This window comes from Ascaphus truei, chromosome 4 (assembly GCF_040206685.1).
Source record: "Ascaphus truei isolate aAscTru1 chromosome 4, aAscTru1.hap1, whole genome shotgun sequence".
NCBI classification, from domain to species: Eukaryota; Metazoa; Chordata; class Amphibia; order Anura; family Ascaphidae; genus Ascaphus; species Ascaphus truei.
In genome coordinates this window covers 291,408,710-291,436,525 of record NC_134486.1, presented here as the reverse complement: position 1 = coordinate 291,436,525, position 27,816 = coordinate 291,408,710, and the positions used below count along the sequence as shown (strand labels likewise).

Sequence of the window (27,816 nt, the reverse complement as noted above, 5' to 3'; positions counted from 1 at the left end):
GCCGTGTCATAATCGTTCTTAACTCTAAAGAACTTACTCTGTTTGGTACCCACTATTTCTAGTTCAATCTGATCTAGTCGCTTTTTAACTGTGGGTTCCATATCCAGAAGTTCTTTATTATTTAGATACGGTCAAGTCTTATTTTTAATTCTTCAATTTCATTGTCTAGTTGTATCAGCGTTTTTTACGTTGATGTATTAGCATTTTCATTAACGAAAAAGAACACTGATCTAGAGTGTCATTCCACTCTTTCATGAATGATGTATTTTGTGTATCCACTGTTGGTACTTTTTGGACTCTTAGTCCTCGTGGGATTCGGTGGTTCTCTAAATATTTGCTTAAGGTTGTAACCTCCCACCACTGTCGGCTTTCTGCAACTAGAGTTTTTTCTAATTGTGTCAAAATTGGCTGGAAATCAGCCATTTTGGGTTCGACTGTAGGGACAGTATGAGGATCATTAAAAATAAGATCTACATTGATATTCCTCCGTGTTCGTGATTGGAATAACGTGCTCATAATAAATGTGATATATAACTACGGTGACTAAACTACAGTGTTATGATATTAAACATTTGGAAGCTGCTACACCTGTGTTGGCAAACAGTGACTAGGAAAAAAGGATGGTGTAAATAGCGCTAACAAATATATCTAAAAATCAAAATAATTATACAATAAAAACACAATGTGCTATGTGACTAAATATAGGACAGCTGCCAGGTAAAAAAACTAACCCAAACACAGTTAGTGGAAAACACAGAGATAACAATACAGACTGGCACCTCAATTGCAAAAACCGAAAAATAAGTCCAATGATGTACTGCAGTGTCCAGTGACGGTGATCCGGTTGCTAGACCGCAGACTCCACAACAGCAATCGTGGTATATAATCAGGGAAGATAAAGAGAGAAATCATAGCGTGACACTGCATATAAAGAACATGTAACTCACAAAGACAAGACATACACAACTAACAACACTGACAGAAAGGCTGACAATAAAGTTACTGGAAGCTTTACAAATTTAGTCTTGGTCCCAAATACCATTGTTACAATCTTGTCAGTGTTTAAAAACAGTTTGTTTTGGGAAATCCAGTTTTCGAGTCTCAAAAAGTCAGACTGAAGTATGTGTTGAAGGTCAGAGAGGCTATGGCTGTGTGCATATAGGATTGTGTCATCTGCATACATGTGTATTGAGGCTTCCTTACAAGCTGTGGGAAGATCATTAATGAACACTGAGAAGAGTAGGGGCCCGAGAACAGAGCCTTGCGGGACACCACAGGTGATATCCAGGGGGTTGGAGTTAGAGCCTGAGATGGACACATGTTGGGATCTTCCTGATAGGTAGGACTGAAATCAGTTTAAAGCATGTTTCCCTATTCCAGAGCTCTGGAGTTTGTTAAGCAGGATAGCATGATCAACTGTGTCAAAAGCCTTTGCAAAATCTAGGAATACTGCACCAGTGAGTTGTCCCCGTTCCATTCCACACTGGATTTCATTGCAAACGTTTAGCAGGGTAGTTACCGTGGAGTGTTTGGGACGAAACCCAGATTGGAATTGGCTAGGGAAATTTGTCTTGGTATAGAAATCGCTTAATTGGGAGTGGACACATTTTTCCATGACTTTGGATAGAATTGGGAGAAGTGAGATTGGCCTGTAGTTTGAGACAGTGTTTTTGTCCCCACTTTTGAAGATTGGGACAACTCTGGCAGTTTTCCAGGTCTTAGGGATATTGCCTGCAGACAGGATAGAGTTGACTATGGACGCAATTGGTTTGGCAATGGCTGGGGCACCAAGTCGTAGGAACCTAGATTGTAGTAAGTCGGGTCCACATTGGCTGCTTAGTTTTAGTTTGAGGAGCATGCCGGCGCCAAACGTGACAATAATTTATAAGTATATATAAAAAAGTCCAAACCAAATGGGTGATAGTCCAATTGATGTCCTTGGATGGTTAGTGGGTGAACAAACGGACTGTGGAATCTCTCCAAGGTATGGTGGGATATCTAAAATAAGTTCTTCTTTCTTTAGAGTTGGAGTTGTGGTTCCCGGTAGTAGCAGCTCAGTATCCTGGTTTGTGTTGTGGGGGACAAGACTAACAAGAGGACAGGACTTCGGCAGAAGGAGGAAGGAGCGTGACGTCACGTCCGTTTGGTGGTACAGCTCCTGCGGCTCGTGCGGCTCCATACTGCATCCCCGTCACGTGGGACGCTAGTAAGAAGACTCCTGTCGCCATCTTGGGACTACCAAAGACTGTGTCTTCATCCTCACTGCTTCAAAACTTTTTAATCGTGTGAGTAGGGCAACGATTTTACCACCCACCCCCGGATTGATGTCTGCATACCACGGAACTCTGCAATTAGTTGTTAATAAATAGCTTTTCATTATATTATAGTCTGGCTTGTGTTAATGTTAGTTTGTCCAGTGTATACAGGTGGTTGGAAGGGAGCCACAGTCGCAGGAACATCCAAAAAATAAAAGGAAATATAATAGTGCAATATGTTGTGATAAAGCGAATTTTGAGATGTCTTGGCTCTATAGAGTGTCTACTTACAATAAGTAGGTGTATAAAAAGCGTATTGCAATACGCTTTTTATACACCTACTTATTGTAAGTAGACACTCTATAGAGCCAAGACATCTCAAAATTCGCTTTATCACAACATATTGCACTATTATATTTCCTTTTATTTTTTGGATGTTCCTGCGACTGTGGCTCCCTTCCAACCACCTGTATCCATTCCATTTGAGGGGGATCTGTACATATCCCCCACAGGAAGGTTGAGACATCGTTTAAGTTACTTATATATTTTTTCCTGTGTGAATCTATCATTATAATTGCAATACGCTTTTTATACACCTTCTTATTGTAAGTAGACACTCTATAGAGCCAAGACATCTCAAAATTCGCTTTATCACAACATATTGCACTATTATATTTCCTTTTATTTTTTGGATGTTCCTGCGACTGTGGCTCCCTTCCAACCACCTGTATCCATTCCATTTGAGGGGGATCTGTACATATCCCCCACAGGAAGGTTGAGACATCGTTTAAGTTACTTATATATTTTTTCCTGTGTGAATCTATCATTATACCACTGCACTTTTATTTAGCGCCTATCTAAATCATTCTGGTTTCATCAGTTTGTCCAGTGTGTCATGTTTGTACTGTGTTGTTAATGTTATATGTTCCATGGTTTTATATCTGCATTGACTGATATACTGCACCATAATTCATTTTCTTTTATTTTCACATATCCCACCATCCCTTGGAGAGATTCCACAGTCCGTTTGTTCACCCACTGACCATCCAAGGACATCAATTGGACTATCACCCATTTGGTTTGGACTTTTTTATATATACTTATAAATTATTGTCACGTTTGGCGCCGGCATTCTCTTCTTTTTTTTTTCATGCCATCCCACTGACTGTACTGTCAGTTTCTGTCTGGCTGCCACTATTGTAATTTCAATTGTATTTCACGTGTGTCCCATTAGGGGTATTGTTATTTTTAGCGCTGTTTTGCACCGTCTTTCTTTTGCTTTAGTTTGAGGAGCGCTTGTATAATCTCCTCTTCAGGTACTGGGCCAAATTGAAAAATGTGGGCAGTGTTGGGAGGGGGTGGGACGGTAGGGGTACTCCCAGGATGAGATTCAGGTTTGTGGTTTGGGCTGCGTTTCGCTAATAAGTTAGTGGCACACCCCACAAAGTAATCATTGAATGCATTTGCAATGTCAGTAGGGTTTGTCAGAGTAATATCCCCCTTAGTGATATTACTTGGTTGTTGATGGTTAGGAGGCTGGAATATATTGTTGATAACCTTCCAGAAGTTAGCTGGGTTTGATGTATTCTGGTGGAGATTGTCAGAGTAATATTGTGCTTTTGCATGCCTTGTTTGCCTTGTGCACATGTTCCGCATGCATCTGTAGTGATTGAGATCCTTGGTAGTGCCAGTTACTTTGTGGCTTTTCCACAAGGCATCCCTGAACTGGTAGAGTGCTATAAGGTCAGGTGTAACCCATGGGAGGTGGGCCCCCCGTACCCTTATTTTGCGTAGTGGAGCATGGGTATCGCAGAGTTTTAAGAACTCGGATTGGAAATAGTCGAGCGCAGAATCAGGGTCGGGAATTAAATCGATTCTGTGCCATGGGCAGTTGGTAAGGTCATCCAGAAACTGTTGTGGGTTAAAGTTTTTAATTGTTCTAGTGATGAGAACTTTAGGGCTTGAATGGGGCGGTTTAATTTTCCTTACACAGTACACTATTGCATGGTCACTGAAAATGTCAGGAAGGATGCCAGAGGATTGGATTCTGCTGGGGTTTGAGGAGAGAATCCAGTCTAGCAAGGAATTGTTGTGCGATTTCAGGTTTATCCGTGTGGGTTGGGAAATGAGTTGCGATAGGTTAAGTGACTTGAGTTGTATCTGGATTTTGTAGTTTTTAGGGTCAAGCCAATTAAAGTTGAAATCCCCAAGAACTAGCAGCTCACTCTTCTCATTCAGAGAGGAAATGGAGCCAAGAAATTGGGTGATATCAGTCAGGGATTGTAGAGGGGCTTTAGGGGGGCGGTAGATGCCAGCACTTGTAAGGTATGGTCCTTCCATTCTTCAAATCTTCCCCAGTGGGCATTGGTAATACCCCTGAAAAGGCTTTTAACTTATGATAGTGTTGTGCCGGGGATGACTGGCTTGGGTTCCCAGCCAACTGCTGTATTGCTTCTGCGGGTACCTGATCTCGAGCTGCGGGAACTGCGGCTGCTCCAATCAGACCGTCAGCTGCCGCCGGACGTGGCGCTGGCCTCACTCCTGCTAGGACTTCCTGGGGAAGGTAAAGACATAACCACCAGAAGCTACTCCATGCTAGGGCCACGACTAGAATCCTCCGTCTTTATGGTCAGTTCAGGGTATATGAGGGGACATCCGCAGGGCGGAGTTCCCAGGAGCTGCAGGACCTGTGGGCCATCTTCCTCCTGCAAGTCATGGTTGCAATTAATAAGAACCATACTCCAAAGGAGGATGGTGTCTCAGTCTAGATTTAAGAGGCGGGTGTCCGTGAACCCTGGAAACGGACTCAAGGTTAAACACACGTCATATAAGTAGGTTGACAACGGAACATGCCCAAAGGCGACCATGTGACTGGAAGGTTTCCAGCATTTCAGAGCCCACTTACAGACCCTCTGTTTGGACGGTAGGAACATGATCCCTTACTTAATTGGGTTTTCTTAAGTTTAGGTTGGGCACCCCAAGTCTGGATCTCAACAGCACCTCCAAATGTAACACCCTTTCCCTTATTCCTATGGGAAACAGTGGTTATTACGGTACTGGTGCTACCTGTAGGCATGCAGAAGGTCTGAGCCTCATAGGGAGCCTGGAGTGACTGTGTTCTCTGTATATCTCTATATGGTGCAGCACCTCCACCTATTAGGATCCTGGGTAAAAGGATGGCTCCTCAAAGGAACTCGTATACCTAGGGTATACCCCAATAACACATTCATGATCAAATATAATATAACTCCTTTACTGTGATTTCCCAGGAGGCGTAGAATAATACCCACAACACAAGGCACAGAAATAACAACAATAACAGTAATATAGTCCTGTTGTAGCTAGCCCCAATAGTTCTTAGGGTGCTCGGGCATCTATAACCCAGTTTCCAGTAGTGTGTGCATGAGGGCTGCGCTACTCTCTCCCGTGGTATTGGGGCACAATACCTTCCTGGCTTAAGGGCAAGAATAGCAGCAGGGTCACATGCTGCGGGGTCTCCAACAACAACCCCCTCATGCCTTAAGGTCCAGGTGATGGCTGATTCAGAGGCCGCAGTAGGAAGCCTCCTTCTGCGTTCCGATCTGCTCTGCTGTGCTTTCTCACTAACAGGAGCTACCTATTCATAGGACCAGCCCTGTACACTTCTCTGTGGTGAGGGGAATCTATGTGGGGCATAGGGGCAGGCTTGGGCCTAGTCTGGGAGCTTGGCAGGTTCCCTGGACACTACCTTCCTCTTCCCTGGCTCCAGATACTCTGGCATGGTCAACCCCTGTCCCGCGGAGGAAATCCTGTGTCTCTGTGCCCCTTCCTTCTGGTCGCACCAACCCCAAGATGGCCGCCACATTACACATTACAGTGTCTGTAGGGCCAGGAGGTAAGAAAGTGGGAAAGCAGAAGGTATGTTTGACAATATAACTAAATCCTCAGAACCATATAAAAACAGGAACTTGTAATCCTATATTCACTAATATAAATTGCTTATACTTGTAAATAGTTATTCACATTATCCTCCCATATTGTGTTTTGCTAGGGAATGTGCTCCTCAAATAAATGGATGATTATGGAAGTAGATAATAATGATGTAAATTATTACAAATTCATATGTGAATCGTGTTCACAGATGATATACATTATCTCTGGGTTTATAATACAGAAATAGGTTAGTGAATGTTGTATTGCAGTACAATGCAAGCACTCTGAAGAGCTTATTATCCTATCATTAAAAGGAGAAAGAAGAGGGGCAAACAGGGAGCTATGAAATGCAAGGTCCTAAAACTGTGTATTTCTTTGTAATACCTGAGGCATGAAGGAGATAATGTGAATGACCTAAATTAGAGCTACATTTTTAGCAGACATTATTGCTCCCATTGACGTGCAGTGTTGCATCAGAGCTGGCGCGATATATAGTGTGAGGTTTGATGCAGCTCCATTGCGACAGCAATGCGCGCACCATTTCCTTAACGCATGCGTCACTTATTGCACTATATGTGCAATGCTAAATCTGTGCAATCTATACAATTACGTTGCCTCTGTATAAAGCATTGCAAAAAGCAATTTTGTCATAAAATTGTAAGATTAACAAATGAATGCATCTTTGTGCGCCAACGTATATAACCAATTTTTACAGTGTTGTTGGAGATGGAGGGAGATGTCTGTGGTGCACATATAAAAATTATATGTAATAATAAATTACAAGCATGTGCCAACATTTTCTGTCATCTGTCAATTAGTCGCAAACAATTCTTAGCGCATTTATATGTATGAATGTGACCCGCACCATTCAATGAATTTGAAATCTTGTGCCTAGTGTCAAAACATAAATAAGACATAGCAACATATACCGTTAATGATTTTCGGTGAGAAATAAATTTTTTGACAGTCCTTCATATTTTTTACATTTTTTTTTAAACAATTCTTTATACATAATAGACCTTCAATTGATTACTGCCTTTGCCTGTTGTGAATCTTCTACCACTCAATTTCTACTGTAAATGACTGGCAACAATAAATAATGGCTACTTTATTTTAATGAAAATAAAGGCTATACAATTCTGAAATTAAATTATACAAAAGCGCTGAAACTGTATGCAGCTTGTTACAAATACATTTGAAGGCACAACAAGTCCCTGTCCTGAAGAGCCTACAATGAATGTTTGTTCCTAAACTACAGTGGCATACACTGACTTGCCAGGACGGCTAACACTTGGATTCAAACCGGGTTCCCCTGCTTCAAAGGCAGAGAGATTACAATTCATCTACTCCTTCAGCCCAATATGTAGGCATATACAGTATGCTACCAGTATTGTTATCATTACTACCCCTAATTCTATTTCTTTGTGGGGTAATGATCTTATCCAAGCATTCATTTCATGTGCAATGTTACAAAGGACGAGACGAGTCAGTGAATTATTGCTATCCAGAATAATAGTAATCTCTTCGTTGTATCCCAATGAGTTGCAGGCCTCTTTGGCAGCAATGTGCTTAAATAGTTTAGTGTTTGCTAGTGGATAGAGCTGACAAAACAACCCAGAAGACTCAACTTGGCAAAGTGAGCTTTATGGCTGTCAATCTGCAATCTGTACCAGAGCTGTAAATTATTGCAATATTTATTAGTACTTTAGTGGTGCTTTGTGAAAGGGGAAAAATTAAAATTCCTGCCGTGCTTGTTAGGGCTCTTTCTTACTACACATCCCTCAGCTGAATGTTCATTCATCCTCATCTTAGAATTGTGCCAATTGGATTATAACACAGTGGTTGCTTTTTTTTTCCAGGAAGAGGAGGCAAAAGTGCAGCCAAGCTTGTATTATAACAAATTAACCAAAGTCATTAAGCTTAATGGAGTATGCAAGGGCAAAAAGGTCACCGATTAAACTGACCTATAACCCTGCCTTAAGCAAGTGTGTCTTTATTCATTGATGCTTGCAGCAGTTCTAGTTAATTTACAGCCATAGCATGCTGCTGGAGTGTTTATTGTGGGCCTCAAAATAGGAGACTGTCTGTAAAACCAACACAATGAGATTTTAAGGAGTTGTTAAATAGAAACAAAGAAACTGCAATATGATTTACTAGGTACAAACATTCCATTGAAAATGATGACATTTTCCTCTTCAATCAAGGTGCAACATTTTTACAACAGTTTGGCAAAATGTAGACATTGATAACTGGCACTCAATATTATATACAGTATATATATTATTTAACAAAAACATTTAATATACTAATCCTCATTCAGGAATCTTTATTGTACAAGCTGATTACAATAACTAACCTACATTGTAGGTATACAGGCAGTCCTCAGTTATCCGACACAATGCGTTACTCAAAATGGCGTCGGATAGTGAAGCGTCGTAAAGCGAATCATATTTTCCCATAGGAACACTGTTTAAATGAAAGGTTCCGTTCCTGAAGGCATTTTTAACACTAAAATACACCAAATATTTTACGCAGGCAATAAGATATGCAACACACACAAATTATGATGTAAAGATTCTATTTATTGAATCTAGAACTGTATAATAAGAAAAAATGATCTGGAAAGAGATGAGCAGCTACAAAAGTTTGGAAAACATTGCACTCAAGTTGCAAAGAGTAGCAAGGATAAATGTATTGCCAAAGTAATGTTTAAATAAATGTAACCCTCTTTCACCCCACCCGACATGAGATTGGGGGGGGGGTACACTCCTTCTGGTTACTGTACACGGTCTTGGTGCTGTGACCTGTTGGCAAACAGGAGGGCTGAGGGCTCCGCAATGTTGTGGGGAGAGCCCAGGACAGGTACAGGAGTTGGTGTGGGACAGGTTACCTTGCTCTTGTTCTCTCTGGATGGTGCAGTGCCTCCAGCCAGTAGGGATTCTCTGAGGTCTCCAGAGTCAGGACCCCCCCCACTGACACTTTCTACTTCTCACTCCAGGAACAGTGACACACACACAGCAGCTTCTTTCTGTGGTTCTTTATTGGTGAAATAGGAAAAACAAGCACAAATAATATTACTGTTACGCCGGTGCTGCCCGCAGACCAGACCCGTTCCTTTCACTGAGGTGAGGAACGTATAGAAGCACGCAACCGCAGCAAAGGGAGCGTGTCCGGAGTGTGGTGATTTTGGCGTTGCCAGGCCAGGTGTATTTAGCTAGCAATACTTGCCGGTACCGGTGTAGAAATGCCGTTGTCGTTGCCGTTAGCCAAAGTCTGGGATTGGAGAATTCTGGAAGGTCGTTTGTCCAAGCAGGGGTCTAGAGCCAGAGAGAGACGTCCGCCAAGCCAAGTCGTAACCTGAGAGAATAAGAGAGAAAACGCCAGAGTAGTAATCCAAGTGAAAACTATGTCGAGCAATGAGTAAGAGGAAGAACTGGCATTATAAAGTGTGACTGGCCAATCAGAGGTGGGGGCAGGCCTGGAGGACTGCGTGGAGCTATCCTGGATAGGTCCCCTTGATTGGCAGGCAGGTGAGGACTCTTGTCTTGGTAGGAGGTCCTCTTAGTGTGCTGGAGGCGGGTCTTCACTGCAGGAGCAGTGAATAAATTAACCTCACCCGGCGCGCGCTGTTCAGGCGCGCGGCTGGGGAACACGGCGGCCGCATGCGGGACTGCAGACCCCGCGGGCATCCGAGGACGCAGAGCACGGCGGGGAACCCCCAGGACCGCCGAAGGTGAGAGACGCCAGCGAGAGGCGCGCGCCACGGTAGCGGGAGTAACCGCAGGAGAAGGAGGACCAGGGCGCGGATGCCGCGATCCCTGAATCCTCACAGTACCCCCCCCTTCAGGATCGGCCTCAGGACGATCCCTCCATGGTTTTGATGGAAACTTCTTTCGAAAGCGTTTGAGGAGTCCTGGCGCATGAATATCTTTCAGGGGTACCCATGACCTCTCTTCGTGGCCAAAACCTCTCCAGTGGACCAAGAAGTGGACTTTACCTCTTGAAAGACGGGAATCCAGTAGAGCCTGTATTTCATACTCTTCGTTACCCTGTACCATCACAGGATCTTGTTTAGAAGTGTGATCCGGAAAGAGGCTACTGGAGATAAAAGGTTTGAGAAGTGAGGTGTGAAAGACATTCGGAATTCTCATGCTTTGAGGAAGTTGGAGTCGAAAAGAAACTGGATTAACCTGCTTCAAAATGGAAAAGGGACCCAGGAACCTAGGAGCCAATTTGAGGGAAGGCGTTTTGAGACGGATGTTCTTGGATGATAGCCAAACCTTGTCCCCGGGTTTGTATTCGGGTGCCGGACGACGGTGACGATCAGCCTGATTTTTAGATGTCAAGGATGCCTTTTGTAATGCAGATTGTATTCTGGACCAAGAGTCTTGTAGGAGAGCAATATGTTCGTCCACGGCTGGTACCCCAGAGGATTTTTTAGTAATGGGTAGGCGAGCCGGATGGAATCCGTAGTTGATAAAGAAGGGGGTCTCGTGAGTGGACTCATTCCTGGAAGAATTGAATGCGTACTCAGCCCAGGTAAGTAATTCTGCCCAGTCATCCTGAGAAGTAGACACGAAGCACCTTAAGTATTTCTCGAGGGATTGATTAACCCTCTCGGTCTGTCCGTTGGATTGAGGGTGATATCCAGAAGAAAAGGAAGACGAGATACCTAGTCTCTTGGTGAAATTTCTCCAGAACTTGGAGACGAACTGGGAACCCCGATCGGACACGATGGATGTGGGAATCCCATGGATCCGGAAAATCTCTTTGGCAAAAATATCCGCAAGGGCGGGTGAGGAGGGTAATCCTTTGAGAGGGATAAAGTGTGCCATCTTGGAAAACCGATCCACTACCACAAGAATTGTATTCATGCCTTTCGACCTAGGCAACTCCACAATAAAATCCATCGAAATGTGGGACCAGGGACGCTCCGGAATAGGTAAAGGTAAGAGAAGACCCTGAGGTTTCTGACGAGGAATCTTGTTACGCGCACATACCGGACAGGACCGTGTAAATTCCAGAATGGTTTTAGCCATATTGGGCCACCAAAAGGTACGACGGATGAGGTCCAAGGTTTTCTTGAATCCAGGATGCCCTGCCGAACGGACGGCGTGTCCCCAGTCCAGTATTTCAGGGATAAATTTGGGTTCCACATACAAAGAGTCTTTATTAACCACAAGACCGGACGGGAGGTTCTCTTGAGACTTGATGATCCTCTCAAGATTCTTGAATGCCACAGCTGCTAAGATTCTTTGTTTAGGGAGGATGGACTCAGTGGTTTTCTCTGATCTCTCTTCAGAAGAGTATTGCCGGGAGAGAGCATCCGCCTTGACGTTCTTAGTGCCGGGAATGTATGAGAGAACAAAATTGAATCTAGAGAAAAATAACGACCAGCGAGCTTGGCGAGGACCTAAGCGACGGGCATTCTCAATGTATAATAAGTTCTTATGGTCTGTAAGGATGGTGAATGGCTCTTTTGACCCCTCCAGAAGATGTCTCCATTCTTGAAGAGCCATCTTGACGGCCAAAAGTTCCCTATTGCCCACGTCATAATTCCTCTCTGCCGATGAAAATCTTTTGGAGAAGAACCCGCAAGGATGAAGTTTATCCTGGGAAGAAAATTTCTGCGACAGAACCGCCCCAGCCCCACAGTCCGAAGCGTCAACCTCTAAGGTGAAGGGGAAATTCGTGTAAAGGTGTCGAAGGATGGGAGCAGAGACAAAAGTTTGTTTCAGTGTCTCGAATGCCGTGACAGCTTCTGGAGACCAAGATGAAGGGTCTGCACCTTTTTTGGTCAGTGCCGTGATAGGAGCGACAATGGTAGAAAAGTTGCGGATAAACTTCCGGTAATAATTAGAAAAACCCAAAAACCGTTGAACAGATTTGAGGGAATTGGGTTGTGGCCAATCCACGACGGCCTTTAGCTTCTCTGGGTCCATGGCCAAACCTTTGTTGGAGATAATGTATCCGAGAAAAGAAGTGGTAGACTGATGAAAAATGCATTTCTCCATTTTAGCAAACAACCGGTTCTCGCGGAGGCGTGAAAGCACAAACTTCGTATGGATGATATGATCCTGTAAGTTTTGAGAAAAAATAAGGATGTCATCCAGGTATACAATGACAAATATATTAAGAACGTCTTGAAAGATGTCATTGATGAAGTCCTGAAAAACTGCCGGTGCGTTGCATAACCCGAAGGGCATCACTAGATATTCGTAGTGTCCGCTACGAGTGTTGAAGGCAGTCTTCCATTCATCGCCCTCCCGGATGCGGATGAGGTTGTATGCCCCACGGAGATCCAGTTTAGTAAAGAGATTGGCCCCCTGAAGTCTATCAAAGAGTTCGGAGATGATAACGATTCTTCACCGTGATATGGTTCAGACCCCGGTAATCAATACATGGTCTGAGAGTACCATCTTTCTTTTTGACAAAGAAGAATCCAGCCCCCGCAGGAGAATTGGAATGACGTATGAAGCCCCACTTAAGATTCTCACGAATATATTCGTCCATAGCTTTGGTCTCGGGCAACGAGAGAGGATAAGATTTGGCTTTAGGCAAGGTATAACCAGGTACCAGATCAATCGGACAATCGTAGGAACGATGAGGAGGTAGAAGTTCAGACTGAGCCTTGCTGAAAACGTCCAAGAATTCGGCGTATGGAGAAGGTAACTCCCTCAGAGAACTTAATGTGTTGGCTAATAGAAAGGATGGTTGCTTGATAGAGGAAAAAGGTTTCTCTGACCTTGACCTCCAGTTAATAGGGTTAGGAGAAACCCAATCGATGAGTGGATTATGCTTCTGTAACCAGGGCAAGCCAAGCGTGATAGGTGTTCCTGGGGCATGAATAACATCAAAACCCAGAGTCTCTTTGTGAGAATGAGTAGAAAGGGTGATAGGTCTGGTCTCTAAGGAGATATAAGCCGGGGTGAGAGGTCGATTATCAATCCCGACCAAGGTAACGGGAGAGTCCTTCCTGGAAAGCGGAATTTGATTTTGCTCAGAAAAGGTTTGATCTATGAAATTCCCTCCTGCGCCGGAATCTATAAATGCAGCAGTGGAGGTGCGGAAAGTCGGTCCTGAAAGGGAGACGGGAATAGTCAATCTTTTGGGAAGTTCCCTTCTGGGAGGGGGACAAGGAGATTCAGTACCCAGAGAGCGCCCCTTCGTACTCACTGGGCTTAGTCGTTTCCCGGAGATGGAGGATGGTTACGGGTACGCTGCTCAGAAGCTCCGCAATGATGGCACGATTCCCCAGTAGAGCGAAGTTGTCGTGACGGTACCCGAGGTTGCTGAACTCCAAGTTGCATCGGCTCTGGAGCCTCCAGCGCCGGTAACGGGGATACGACGGGTCTCTGGTTAGTAGAGAACCTGGAAAAGGAAGCACGGAAAGGCGTAGCCCGGGGAAGCTGACGCTGAGCGCGGCGTACCTGAAGGCGCTGATCCATACAAGTAGCCAGGGTGATGAGATCCTCCAGTAACTCTGGCCTGGTGTGGGAAGCAAGTTCATCCTTCAGAGACTCCGATAGACCTTTCCAGAAGACGGCGACTAAAGCCTCCTGAACCCAATGAGTCTCAGCTGCTACAGTTCTGAATTCCAAGGCGTATTGACCCACAGGCCGATGTCCCTGTGTAAGCTCTAGCAGGGTATCAGAAGCAGTCTCTTGACGTGCGGGGATATCAAAAACCTGTCGAAAGTCCCGTCTGAAGGCCGCGTAATCGCGGGTAATATCAGGGCGTAGTTCCCAGATCGGAGAGGCCCATGCCAGTGCATTACCTGTGAGCAGACTATATACGTAGGCTACCTTTTTCCGGCCAGTAGCATACAACTGGGGAGCCATCTCGAACTGGATCTCGCACTGGTTGAGAAAGCCACGACAGGTGTGTGGATCCCCTGCGTAGGGCCTTGGAGCCGGAATCTTCGGAACTGAAAATGAAGTGGAAGATAAGTCAGGCTGCGCCGCAGGCGGAGCCTGTAAAGGGCGGTCCGATACCTGTTGGGAGAGGAGAGCCACTTGATCCGTTAAGGCCTGTATTGTTGGTACATGGCCGTCATCATAGAGTCCACAGTCTGGTCTGCGTCTTGTGGGCTCGACATTATGTTACGCCGGTGCTGCCCGCAGACCAGACCCGTTCCTTTCACTGAGGTGAGGAACGTATAGAAGCACGCACCCGCAGCAAAGGGAGCGTGTCCGGAGTGTGGTGATTTTGGCGTTGCCAGGCCAGGTGTATTTAGCTAGCAATACTTGCCGGTACCGGTGTAGAAATGCCGTTGTCGTTGAGGTTAGCCAAAGTCTGGGATTGGAGAATTCCGGAAGGTCGTTTGTCCAAGCAGGGGTCTAGAGCCAGAGAGAGACGTCCGCCAAGCCAAGTCGTAACCTGAGAGAATAAGAGAGAAAACGCCAGAGTAGTAATCCAAGTGAAAACTATGTCGAGCAATGAGTAAGAGGAAGAACTGGCATTATAAAGTGTGACTGGCCAATCAGAGGTGGGGGCAGGCCTGGAGGACTGCGTGGAGCTATCCTGGATAGGTCCCCTTGATTGGCAGGCAGGTGAGGACTCTTGTCTTGGTAGGAGGTCCTCTTAGTGTGCTGGAGGCGGGTCTTCACTGCAGGAGCAGTGAATAAATTAACCTCACCCGGCGCGCGCTGTTCAGGCGCGCGGCTGGGGAACACGGCGGCCGCATGCGGGACTGCAGACCCCGCGGGCATCCGAGGACGCAGAGCACGGCGGGGAACCCCCAGGACCGCCGAAGGTGAGTGACGCCAGCGAGAGGCGAGCGCCACGGTAGCGGGAGTAACCGCAGGAGAAGGAGGACCAGGGCGCGGATGCCGCGATCCCTGAATCCTCACAATTACTAATAAATCAAATAACATAAGTGATATACTGTCTTTAATGAGTGCAGCTCCCTACGTAGAATTCAAACCAAATTCAATCAGCAAACAAAGGAAAAACAGGTGCCAAATCACATCAGGACATGGAAAAGAAATTAAAAACACAAAAATAGTGCAATATTGTCTACTCCAACAGATCATTTCAATGCTGGAAGTTCTATAAAATTTGCACTCACGTGTTTAACGTGAAATGAAAGCGTTGTGGTTATTAGAAGTTACCAACTTATGTCTCCAGACAGGTACTCCAGATCCATATAGAGGGGGGGGGGGGAAATCAATATACAATAAAGGGGGAAAGCAAAAATAGTATAGTACTGTTTTTAATGTTAAAAACACAAAGTATTCCACTTACATAAGTGCCTTTGTTTGAGAGCATTCAGACCACCCTGGGTCATATGGTCAGACAAGGATATTCACAGCAACAGCATCCGCTCCACGGCCATCACAGCAGGTACTGGGCTGATTAAAGTTGTCCTCCACTCTGGATGTCATCAACAAGGGCTCCTTAGTAATCTCTGATTTACCCAACGCACGTTTCCACTGCAAAGTCTTCATCAGGGGTTAATCTAACTTCCCTCTATGTTTCCCTCCCTTAAATAGCAAACAATAGCCCACTGGAGGGGTGGAAATAGAGTTCAGTGTCTATCAAGGAGAGAATCCTTTTGGATTCATAGGTCGAGAACGTTACAGCCAAGAGTGTCAGTGGGGGTCCTGATGTGATTTGCGCACCTGTTTTTCCTTCGTGTGGTTCTTTATTGGCAGAGCAGCATACACAGCATAGTACAGCATGACAGCACAGGCCTGCTCTTGCCCTCTGCTCATAGCAACGTAATTTCCCTCCTTCTCACCTAGGTGGGGTAAGCGGGAGAGACCGCTTCTCTATCAGCTCTACTCAATATCTCTTCTCTGACTGACTCCTCATCCTAACTGATCACTTATTTTAGGAAACATGTCTCAATTTGAATATCCTCAGGGAGTGTCTCTAGCTTTGAATCATTACAACTCAAAGCTGGATACAGATTGGCTCACACACATCAGGGGGTGTTCCAACCCATATCCACCCTTTGGAATAACATGCTCAAAGGTTGCTTAAGCCTGCCCCTGAATATTGCTACAATACTCAGAGCTGAAATGCAAACAGGCTAACTGAAGGAATTAACCGATTCAATGCCTGTTCTAACAGGACTGACAGTGGAAAGGCCCAGAATTAGCCATAGCTGCCAAAGGCCAGGCTATATAAAAAAACAGAAGAGTAGACCTTACCCCTCACCTTGGATATCTGGGAAAGATGGGTGGGAGTAGAATGGTGTTCACCACCGCTATAGCGTAAAAGTAGCACTCCAATAAATGTAAAAGATGAAGGGCTTTTGAGACCAAAACTTCACTGGATTTGCCTGGTACTATCCGCTTGTTTTGGTTAAATCTCTCGATCACGCGGGCCTTGACGCGGGAGAATATAAACATGGCAGCAGGGATACCGGCACCCCATTAGTATGCACTATTGTGGCTTTTTTCTTTTTTCCATGCAATACCATTTACCTATTGAGGGATATCCTGAGAATCACTACATACATCTACTTAAAGGTCACCAGTCAGAGAGAGAAGGATCTCTGACATGCTTATATGAACTACAAGTTTTGTGAGTGCAACTACCTAAGGCTACATGATTGATTATAGACATTACACTCTGCACTATATTTGCTTTTATTTCTTTATTCATATATACCACTGAGCTACTTTGCGCTCCTCCTCTACAAGAAGAAAAGTTGCATATCATCTGGGTACTTGGAACAGTCCCCTTTGAGGAAGTTGAGCTGCATATCACCTTTTGTATATTTTGCATTTACCTATTATCACTGGGTGGTGAAGGTTATCAATTGTTTTTAGGTGTTTCACATTTGTTCTTTATCATAATTTTCACAAACACTGTTTTTTAAATCACTCCTTGGAAGCGCCCTGTTCACCCCCCTTCCCTTTCCCTTTGCACAAACCCCATAATGGGGCCTGTAACTCGGGAAGCAGGGGGTCCCCAGACATGAAATCAATGCGGTTCAGCTCCAGAGACCCCCTGCTACAGTACTGTATTATAAAAATAAAATAAAAGCCCTACAATCGCCTGTTACAGGCGCGCAGTTAGAGTGACTGATTCAGTTTCTCTCTTACCGCGCGTCTCTTACAGACAGGTGAAGCCAGGTAGGATTCACACAGCACGAGTCCCAATAAAACGGAGGGACCCCCGCTGTTTTAATCCGATGGGCCACTAGTCTTGCCGCTGGAATCTTGCGGTGTCAGACGGGATAAAGTGACGAATTCGCAAGGCAAGCGGTAGACAACAGGCAGTTGCACCTGTATATGCCTTTCATATTTTTTGTTTATTTAACGGTTTTTATTATGTAATATACATGTAGCCATGCCATGTCTGGCTGCTATTCTGCCCTACACTGACATGCCAGTGACATGCCAGTCCTGGAAACAGCAGGTAGTGTTAGTGTAAGGTTAAAACTGTCTTCTGGAATTGATAAGGTTAAAAAGAATACGCTGGCCTTGCTATTTTCACGGGAGGCTATCGTAAATAGCTGCAGACCAACTGTTCAATGCCTGTCAAAATATTGTTAAAACAGAGGATAGGGTTGCCTTATAAGTCACCATTGTATATGTCTCTTGCTCAGCAGTTAAATGTTTTAAGCTCTACAGAAAAGGCATTATGTGAAGGATACATGTAAATTTAGATGTGTACCCATATTTGTAACAGATGACAACTGTATTTTTGTCCCTGCCTTGTGTATAAATACCTGCTTGTGAACCATTAAAATTTAGTTGTGACAATTCAACCACTAGCTTCCTTGAATTTTCACAGCTCCGAGCTCGTATATGCTACGCTAATTGAAAGCATCCCATATCTGTTGCGTTTCAGTAGCTCCCGGGAGAAAAGGTTTTGCTTGCCCTAGAAGGACCTGATCTGTAGAGATCTAACAGTTTTGGTGACAGAAGTGGAATTTCGCACAGGAAAAAGGGTGAGTAAAGATTCTTTTTATTTGTTTCTCACCTTTTCCTCTGCGAAACTAAACAACCTAAATTTATAAGGGCAAAAGAACATAAGGTGAGAGTCCTTATTGTTTAATCGTGGGTAAGTCCCTTTAATCAAGGGTAAGTCCCCGATTTATGTAACAAAGGGTGAGAGTCCCTTTTGGTTTTATCGAGGGTAAGTCTGTGATTAATGTAACAAAGGGTGGGTCCCTATTGTTTAATCAAGTGTACAGTAAGTCCCTGATAAGTAAAACGGACAGTATATGATTTCAAATAGCGTGGCAATTTAAGTTAAGTTAAGTTAAAATTGTTTAAAGTTAAGTTAACATAAGGATTGTTTAATGTTAAGTTAAGGTATTGTTTAAAGTTAAGTTAATAATTGTTTATTAATACGTGCGCATAAAGTGTTAAGATTTCTTTCCTGTATAAACTCATTATGGGCACTAACATTTTGTCATCTAATGAACTTACACTAACCTGTCAGCCCTCTCCCTCGCTGTTAGTGGCAAAATCAGCTGTCTCTCTCTCTCGCCTGTATGTATTGTAATAAGCAGCTGCAAGTAGCCCCCACCTTTTTTCCTCCAGCTATTTTTACACAGGCATAGGAATGTAACAAAATCGTGAATCGCAGCATGCCTCTTAGGAAAAACGAACATGCAAACTCAAATTATTTGTGCAACATTAACTGAGTATGAGTATATATTAAGTTTAAATTAATAATATTTTCCTGTCTGAATTGAAAAGTGGAAAACAAGAGTATAACAGGTATAGGTTTCTTTTTCCCTCAGAATGTTTTATTTTTAAGTATGGATATGGTAAAAAAAAAAAAAAAAAGGTTGATTGATTGAGTAATCCCTGTATGTGTGCTTGTAAGAATCTGGGTGAATTCTATCTATGTCAAAGTGTTATTTGCATTGAATAATAAGAATACCGGTGTATTGTATGTATACAAAATGACTATTCAGGACTTGCAAATGATTCTAAAATAAGAATATAATTAATTGCTCATGTTGAAATTTAATTTCTAAAAGGTGTACACCACCACTATAATATAAACTAATTTACACTGGGCAGAGGAAAGTTTTGGGTATCTGGTTTTGGGTATCTGTGGAGAAAAAGAATAAAGAAAGGATGAATTATTTTTGTAAACAGTCCAGTCACTGGAATAATAAGGATGTTTATCGTACTGGCCAGGCGATTTATTTCCTTAACCAGAATTATAATTCTTTTCCTCTAAATCTCCACAGATAAAATCAGGTGAATAAGTTATATAGAATAACAGGCGAAATATATTCTAGACACAAAGCTAACTAGAAGCTCAGCATTTTAAAAATTAGTTAAAAAAAAAAAGAAGAAGTTAATTATGATATGAAAAAAAAAAGGGATATCTTTATTAATTTATTCTGCAGGATCAAACTGTTTTGTTTTCCTATTTATTAAAATAGGTGAGAAAATATGTGTCTGTTATATTTTGTAAAAACTGGTTGAATGTGTGAAAGAAGCGTAAAATTCTGTTTGTTTTGTATCTGCGCTCTGTGCTCTTTTTGTGTATAACCAGTAACTAAACTATCTAAAAGTATATGTTAAAGCCTACAATTTTCTGTTTAACAAAGATCCAGTTTTAATTTTTGAATACCAGAAACATTGTCGGGCTGTGTGAAGAGCTGCATATTTCAAGCTGTCCCAAATTGTATTGCAGTAACCAGTAATTAACCATTTTTTTCTGTTACAAGGTTTTGGCCCAGAGAGTTATTTGAGCTTGTTATATGGCTTGAAATGGAAAAAGGTGTAAATTGATTAATATAGAGTTCAAATAAACAGAGGACAGTAACCCAAAATGAGCACTCTAAACACCTGGTGGGTGGGTAACGAAGTGGTTAAAACTTAAATCTTTAATATCCGTGTAAAATGGGGATTAAAACAAACATTAAACGCTCAGACCCTATAGTATGAACACAATGTAATGTTCTGGATCACTGATGAACTGCATAGAATCACTAAACTAGTGTCTTGCAGTGGGAACAGGTGGATAAAGTAACCACTAGTCCAATGTAATCAGCACAGAAACTCTAGTGCTGAGCCATGTATAAGTGTGCAGACCCCGAAATAGCAGTAAAGCAACGGACAAGGAAAACGGCCCCTGACCAGGTCTGCCAGTATACTAATAATAATAATAATAATAGCATGTTCTTCTATAGTGCTGCTAGTTGTGCGCAGCGCTTTGCAGAGACATTTTTGCAGGCACAGGTCCCTGCCCCGTGGAGCTTGCAGTCTGCGTTTTTGGTGCCTGAGGCACAGGGAGATAGAGTGACTTGCCCGGAGTCTCGGGGAGCCGACACTGGGAATTGAACCAGGCTCCCCTGCTTCAAGCTCTCAGTGCCGGTCGGTGTCGTTGCTCACTGAGCCACTCCTTCTCATATACTAGAGGGTTCTCTATGGAATTATTTTTCTGCAAAGTTGATCAAATATTTAATATTTTATCATTTTTAACCATCTTTTTCTCTCAAATGTGTCCCCACCTTTAAATCTGTGTCTATAGGTTTTTATGCTACAGGTTGTTCTTTCAGTAAATCAGATGCTATTTTGTGTTCTAAAAGTTTCTGTCAGAAGACTATAGCAGATTATATTTATATTCAGTAGGGTTCTTTTGAGATTTTTTTATGAAAATGTTATACCCAAAGGTTTTAGGTTAGTTTTGCTATACATCAAGCAATTCCATTAAGGTTATGCTTTAAATGCTGTTATCCTTTATATGATATTGTTCACATGTAATACAAGTGAACAAAAGGAGGGTGTTATTGCTGTTATTATTGCTGGCTACCCCTGAAACCATATGGCAAGGGCTGAGAGTGTCAGCTCTTGGCTCTTGGGTGTAATTGTAACGGATTTTCTGGCCTGACCCACCCAATCTCATATTGGCCCCTGTGGTCTAAGCAGTCCCCATTAGTGTAGTGTCTGGTGGTGCACCTGTTGGCAACAGGACTCCTGAGTCTCCCGCATGATGGTGTGTGGGGATTGCCAACCCAGACAGGCAGCTGAGGTACTGTACTTGAGTCGTACCTATATCCAGTGCAGCGCCTCCATCTCATCAGGATCCCAGCGTCCGCTTGTGGATGGTCCTGGTGAGGTACTCCTCTGTGGTGCACCCCTCGGTGCAATCACTCCCATCCATACATAGGGCACCTCACCAGGGTGTGAGGGCAAACCTCCATAATTACTGCTGGCATGCCCATAACTTACCAGGCCTTACTGTCAGCAGGAGAGATGACTGTAGCCATTTTACAGCATGGTTACATAATATTGTACCTTACTAGGTTGCCTGTAATTTTTCCTTTTTATACCCCCACATGGGTATAAACTAGAAACTGTGTATGTAGGGTTAACTGCCAGTGGGCTAGTTAATGCATTCTCTGTGTATTCCCTTTGCCTCATGGGCCTGCAGCTGTCTGTGCAAGCTTATAAGTGGATTGCCTTGTATGGGTGGCCCCTTATGAGAAATAGCTGCACAGAATATGCTTATGAGAACAGAGTCTCCTGGCACATGAGGGGAAAGGGAGGTGATATTTTGGCGTGTCTTGTCTGCCAAGCAAAGTATTCTCAGCTGGTATCTTAGAGAAGAGAAGGTTTTAGAACCCCACATGATAGGTGCAAATAGTGGAGTGCAAGCTCTTGTGTCTACATGTTTGTTTTATGAGTTCTAAACCTGCAATGCATTGTGTTTGTCCTGTGATTTAAACCCAGGTTGGTGAATTAGCATGTGAATTGGCATGTGAATTACATGTGAATAAGCATTCCAATGCCCCAGCTCAGATATGGAGTGCCTGAAAGTGAACTGACCCTGTTATTTTCTATGTCATATTCCCTTAGCGGAACTGTGAAATTTCTTGTGTGTCAGTTTTAGGAGGATATTTGGGTGGAAATATAATTATTTTGGTTGCAGGAGTTGTGGGGCCAAAGTGCTGTTAGTCACTTAATTTCCCCCAGCAAGCAGGCATGATTTGACAGAACGCAGTGTGAATTACACCAGGGCCTCCCTGTGCCCCCCAGACTCCTGGATTTCGAGTCCAAATCTCCCCAAGTTATTTTCCTAATAAGTATAAGGTCCCCCAAAGTATATTCTCTGTTTCTTGTGTTTGTGTTTTCAAGGTCTTATCCGGATGAACCACCGTTTATTTTTCTGCCTGTTTAGCCTTGTGATTGATCCCTTAAATATAAAGGTGTATTTGGCCTAGCCTAATGTGAAAATCAGATATAATTTTCTCTCATGGGAAGACCAATGGTCACCCTAGGTACCTTGTAGATTTGATGTTGTATGATTATGTTCTAAAACAGACGATTTTAATCAGCATCTATTGTGTGAAACTAATGCAATTGTCTGAGTGTCTCATGTCCAGGTGCAGTCCTTCCAATTAGATGAAGATAAAGGTGACGCAAAAGCGCTTTTCATCTAAAGTGGAGAGGCCTATTCCAGATTCTACCCAATCAGAGTATTTTTCCTGGATCCATGTTACACAAGTGCACCCACAGTCGCTTCAAAATTAAACCTCAACAAAGGAGGGATGGCCTAAAGACACAGCCGTTCTCAGTTGGTGTTTTGGTTCATAAGAAAACCCGGCACTAACCAAAAAAAAGGAGAAAAAGTTCATAGGAAGAAAAATCGGACCTCAACATATGAACTTTGAACTTTTTAATAACCTTTCTTTTTACAGGTTTTATTATTTTAATTACAATGTTTATTCTATTAGGTTTATATACTGTAAGTGGTGTCCACATAAAGACGATAGGGTAGTAACAAGAATATTTTGTTATATAATGGAATCCTGGTAAACAAAGCCCACATCTTAGTGCAATATATCCCAATGTACTATACATACCGAATAAATTGCACCCCAGGAACACGAGAGTTATATTTAACCCCTTGGAAAAAGACAAGATGCTATAAGATATTTGTAGAACTATATATATAAGAAATTGGTTATGAAGGGAGTAGAAATACAAGTTTACCCTAGGGAAATTATTGACTCTGTGATAGAAGGATAGATAAATTATTATCCTGCAACTAGACCAGGTTATGTTATTTGGGAAAGTGGTTCCAGTGTTTGAAGGTAGAGATGAGGGTTGGGATTTGTTGGGACTTGGTGGTTAGATTATTTCGCTGGGAGCGAAGCTAGTGGATGTTTTTGTATGTGTGTCTGTCCTACTCATTACTCTCTGTGTTATGAACAGCAAAACTTTGGTCCTGAAGGGCGTTGCAACCCCCCCACCGATGCTATGTCTCTTTTTGGTGATGAAGATATCAGCAGTCCCCCAGAAGAAGAGACCGAAAAAAAAAAGAAATCAACTGGGCCAATACAATGGCCAGAAAGGAATCAAGTTATGTACTATGGGACTATTTTTTTGGTCCGGCAGGACTATGATATGGTTAACTGTTCTTTAAAAAGACTGTCTCTAAAGGAAGAGGGGGCTGAGAAGATTGGAAAAGAGGAAGGTGGGGAGGTCACCCAAGGGCGTGTGTCAACCACAAGGAAAGGATCACAAGTCAACCATTTTGCCTATGGCAGCCATTTTGTCTGTTCCGATATTCTGAGTAAATGTAGTATGTAAGATGTATGTACTGGGCAGTCGCTCCTAGGAAATATTAACCCACACCAACCCCCACTTATGCTCAGAAATAGAATTTAAATAATGTTCATCATACCTAAGCAAAGAATACGAAATTGAAAGGCATTAATTATTAAAAATAGCTCAGTTAAGAGAGTAGTGGGAGGTCTAATACCCTTTTAGAAATGTATGATTTATATGCAAAAGGGGATTTTTCAGTAGTCAATATAAATGTTTTTTTCACGATACTAAAAGACGCTATTTTTAAGGTTCAGCAATAGATAAGGACAGTAGTTTTGCAAAATTGTATGGCATTGGGTTATCTGATGGCAGCACAAGGAGGGGTTTGTAAATTAGTGGGTAAAGAATGCCGTTCTTATATTGACACCCAATCAAAAAAGTTTACACCATGATATGGATACTCTAGCAGAAATTTAATCTAGAATGCGAGAGGAAACAAAAGAGTTTGATTTTACATTTGGCCTTGAAAATTGGCTCGATGTATTGGGAATTAAATTCTTTTCGGAATTAGGATAATCGCAGGTTTATTACTCTGTGTGTATGAATTAATCTAGATGGGTAAAAGTGTAATCAGCTCTATTTTTTGCCAAAGAAAGATGTTTCTGCTTCTAGCTCGACCATTATGTATATGCCTCCCACAAAGAGAGCGAGAAATACCAATAGTCTTGGTACTCGTCAACCACCCATATGTTCATCTCTGACGAGATACCTAAAAGAGATAGGTTTCTGCAGGCACATGGTCTCTTGGAGGTTTCTTCCTTGGAGTTTTTCCTCTCCTGAGTGGTTTGCAGAAGAATAAATGGGACTGGTCAATTGGTTTGTTCTTTCAGAACAAAAGGAGGGATGTAAGGTTAAAACTGTCTTCTGGAATTGATAAGGTTAAAAAGAATACGCTGGCCTTGCTATTTTCACGGGAGGCTATCGTAAATAGCTGCAGACCAACTGTTCAATGCCTGTCAAAATATTGTTAAAACAGAGGATAGGGTTGCCTTATAAGTCACCATTGTATATGTCTCTTGCTCAGCAGTTAAATGTTTTAAGCTCTACAGAAAAGGCATTATGTGAAGGATACATGTAAATTTAGATGTGTACCCATATTTGTAACAGATGACAACTGTATTTTTGTCCCTGCCTTGTGTATAAATACCTGCTTGTGAACCATTAAAATTTAGTTGTGACAATTCAACCACTAGCTTCCTTGAATTTTCACAGCTCCGAGCTCGTATATGCTACGCTAATTGAAAGCATCCCATATCTGTTGCGTTTCAGTAGCTCCCGGGAGAAAAGGTTTTGCTTGCCCTAGAAGGACCTGATCTGTAGAGATCTAACAGTTAGGACCAATCATGGGTTTTCCCCACTCAGGCAGTACCCTTGAGTAACAGGGGAGGAGGTGGAATCAGGTCTGTGTTCTACCCAATCCTGGGTTCAGATCTGGTACCCTCCCCCTACTGTACTCAAGGGGGTTGCATCTCTAAATTGTTAGTTGGTCTCTACCGTGAGAGAGACAAGGTATGACACCGGGCTGCTGTGTACTGGCAGGCCCAGGTTTCCTTCCCTTCGGGGAAGTGAGTGATTACCTACAGTATTCCCCTGGTTCGGCTAGAGGATCAGGGAAGAGCTAGGGCTGCTTAGAGACACCAAATACCCTTACCCGTAGTGAAGGTCCAGGGACCATCTGAAGTTTGAGAGTCCAGAGCTGGGACTGCATTGGGCAGATTGCCTAGAGACTGTGCTGAGCAGAAGAATAACCAGTTTCTGTTATATACAGTATACCTCCTGCCTGGAGTGTAATCTTTCTGGGGGCAGAGGAGTCTGTTCTATTATGGGAGATTACCTTCATACATCTGGAGCCTACAGCAGATGGAGGCACTGATTACCATGGAGTAAATGTCAGGTATGTACCCCATAAGTCTGTTCTGCAAGCCCCACAAACGTCGGCGGACACCTCAGCTTCTTGTGATCACCCAGGTAGCATGCACCATACACCTGGTAACAGAGGAATCTCCCATAGGGTGGGGGTTACACGCATACCAACTTGTATCTTTATTGGAGCGTGGTAGAACCTTTTTCTGTTTAAAGATGCAGCTCACAGTCTTAAATAACATTTTTTTTTAAATGTAACAAAATTTATAAATATGATTAACTATAATTTTTCAAACCTTATTTTATTTTTTTGTGGTTCCTTTTTTAATATATTTCTTTTTTTTAAAAAACATGTATTTAAACCCAAAAAAGAAGAAAAAAAAGAAAACTGAGAATAGTAGACTCAGCAACAGCAACACGGTAGAACAGCAAAAACAGCAGTGTTCAAACCATGTCAGATCAAGTGGCCATGTAGAAAGCAGCAGAAACAAATAGAATGAGGATTCGTTTGTTGGAGATAAGAATAAGTAAGAAAATTGTGTGACATCCAACACCATCGTTAAAAATCAATGATGGTGGACTACAACACAACCTCAAACTTTTAAATGACCATGATGCAACGCTGTCCGTAGCTAGTACACATTTGTTTCATGATGAAAGTCAAATAATTCCATGCAGCCTTGTTTGAAGTAGTCAAGTTTAAAGCAGAGTGTAGTGCTAGTGTTTAAAAGGGGTTCAAAAGGAGTGAAAAAGTGGACAACACCTAATGTACCTACCCATATTCCTGGATTTGATCTACGCTGGAAAGGAGGATATTATCTATCCCAGAATGCACATCTCTGCACTTGTGTGATGCCACCTTTACTATTTATATTTGCTATGGCCTGACTTCTTCTCAAATTATGCACTTCTTTCTAACAGCCTCATGTCTCCAACTCTGTTAATAAATCTCAATCTCTCCTTACTTTGACACTTCTCAGTTCACATGAACTCCTTTCTTACCTGCGCCCTCTTACACTACACAGCTACATTTGTGTGAAAAAGAAAGTACACCCTCTTTGAATTCTATGGTTTTACATATCAGGACATAATAACAATCATCTGTTCCTTGGCAGGTCTAAAAATTAGGTAAATATAACCTCAGATGAACAACAACACATGACAGATTACACTGTGTCATGATTTATTTAACAAAAATAAAGCCAAAATGGAGAAGCTATGTGTGAAAAACTAAGTACACCCTTACTGCTTCCATCAGAATTAAGATGCTAAGTAGCAGACAGGTGCTGCTAATCAAATGCCCTTGATTAATTGATCATCAGCAAGTGTGACCACCTCTATAAAAGCCGAAGTTTTAGCAGTTTGCTGGTCTGGAGCATTCACGTGTGTGTTAACACAATGCCAAGGAGGAAAGACATCAGCAATGATCTTAGAGAAGCAATTGTTGCTGCCCATCAATCTGGGAAGGGTTATAAGGCCATTTCCAAACAATTTAAAGTCCATCATTCTACAGTGAGAAAGATTATTCAAAAGTGGAAAACATTCAAGACAGTTGCCAATCTTCCCTGGAGTGGACATTCCAGCAAATTCACCAGAAGGTCAGACCGTGCAAAAAGAGTTACATCTCAGACTCTACAGGACTCAGTTAGCATGTTAAATGTTAAAGTTCATAACAGTACAATTAGAAAAAGACTGAACAAGTATGGTTGGCTTGGAAGGCTTGCCAGGAGAAAGCCTCTACTCTCTAAAAAGAAGATGGCAGCACGGCTTAGGTTTGCAAAGTTGCATCTGAATAAACCACAAGACTTCTGGAACAATGTCCTTTGGACAGACAAGACCAAAGTGGAGATCTTTGGCCATAATGCACAGCACCACATTTGGCGAAAACCAAACACAGCATATCAGCACAAACACCTCATACCAACTGTCGAGCACGGTGGTGGAGGGGTGACAATTTGGGCTTGTTTTGCAGCCACAGGACCTGGGAACCTTGCAGTCATTGAGTTGACCATGAACTTCTCTGTATACCAAAGTATTCTAGAGTCAAATGTGAGGCCATCTGTCCGACAGCTAAAGCTTGTAACACTCGCACTGCCCACGAACAAGACAAGACCCCAGCACTGAGGTGGGAAGTTATAACACCACACACCCGCAGCAGCGGAGGCGTGCCTGGAAGATGGATAGTTTAGCGTAGCAGGGTCTGGGTTGGAGAGTGTAGGAGATGCGGTATACTTGCTGAGTTC

The 27,816-nt window shown here is 42.9% G+C and overlaps 1 pseudogene; it reads right to left on the bottom strand.

Moving 5' to 3' along the window:
- Positions 1–8,194: 8,194 nt before the first annotated feature.
- The window catches only part of LOC142492384 (forkhead box protein E4-like), a 74,524-nt pseudogene continuing 54,902 nt past the window's right edge, over positions 8,195–27,816 (bottom strand).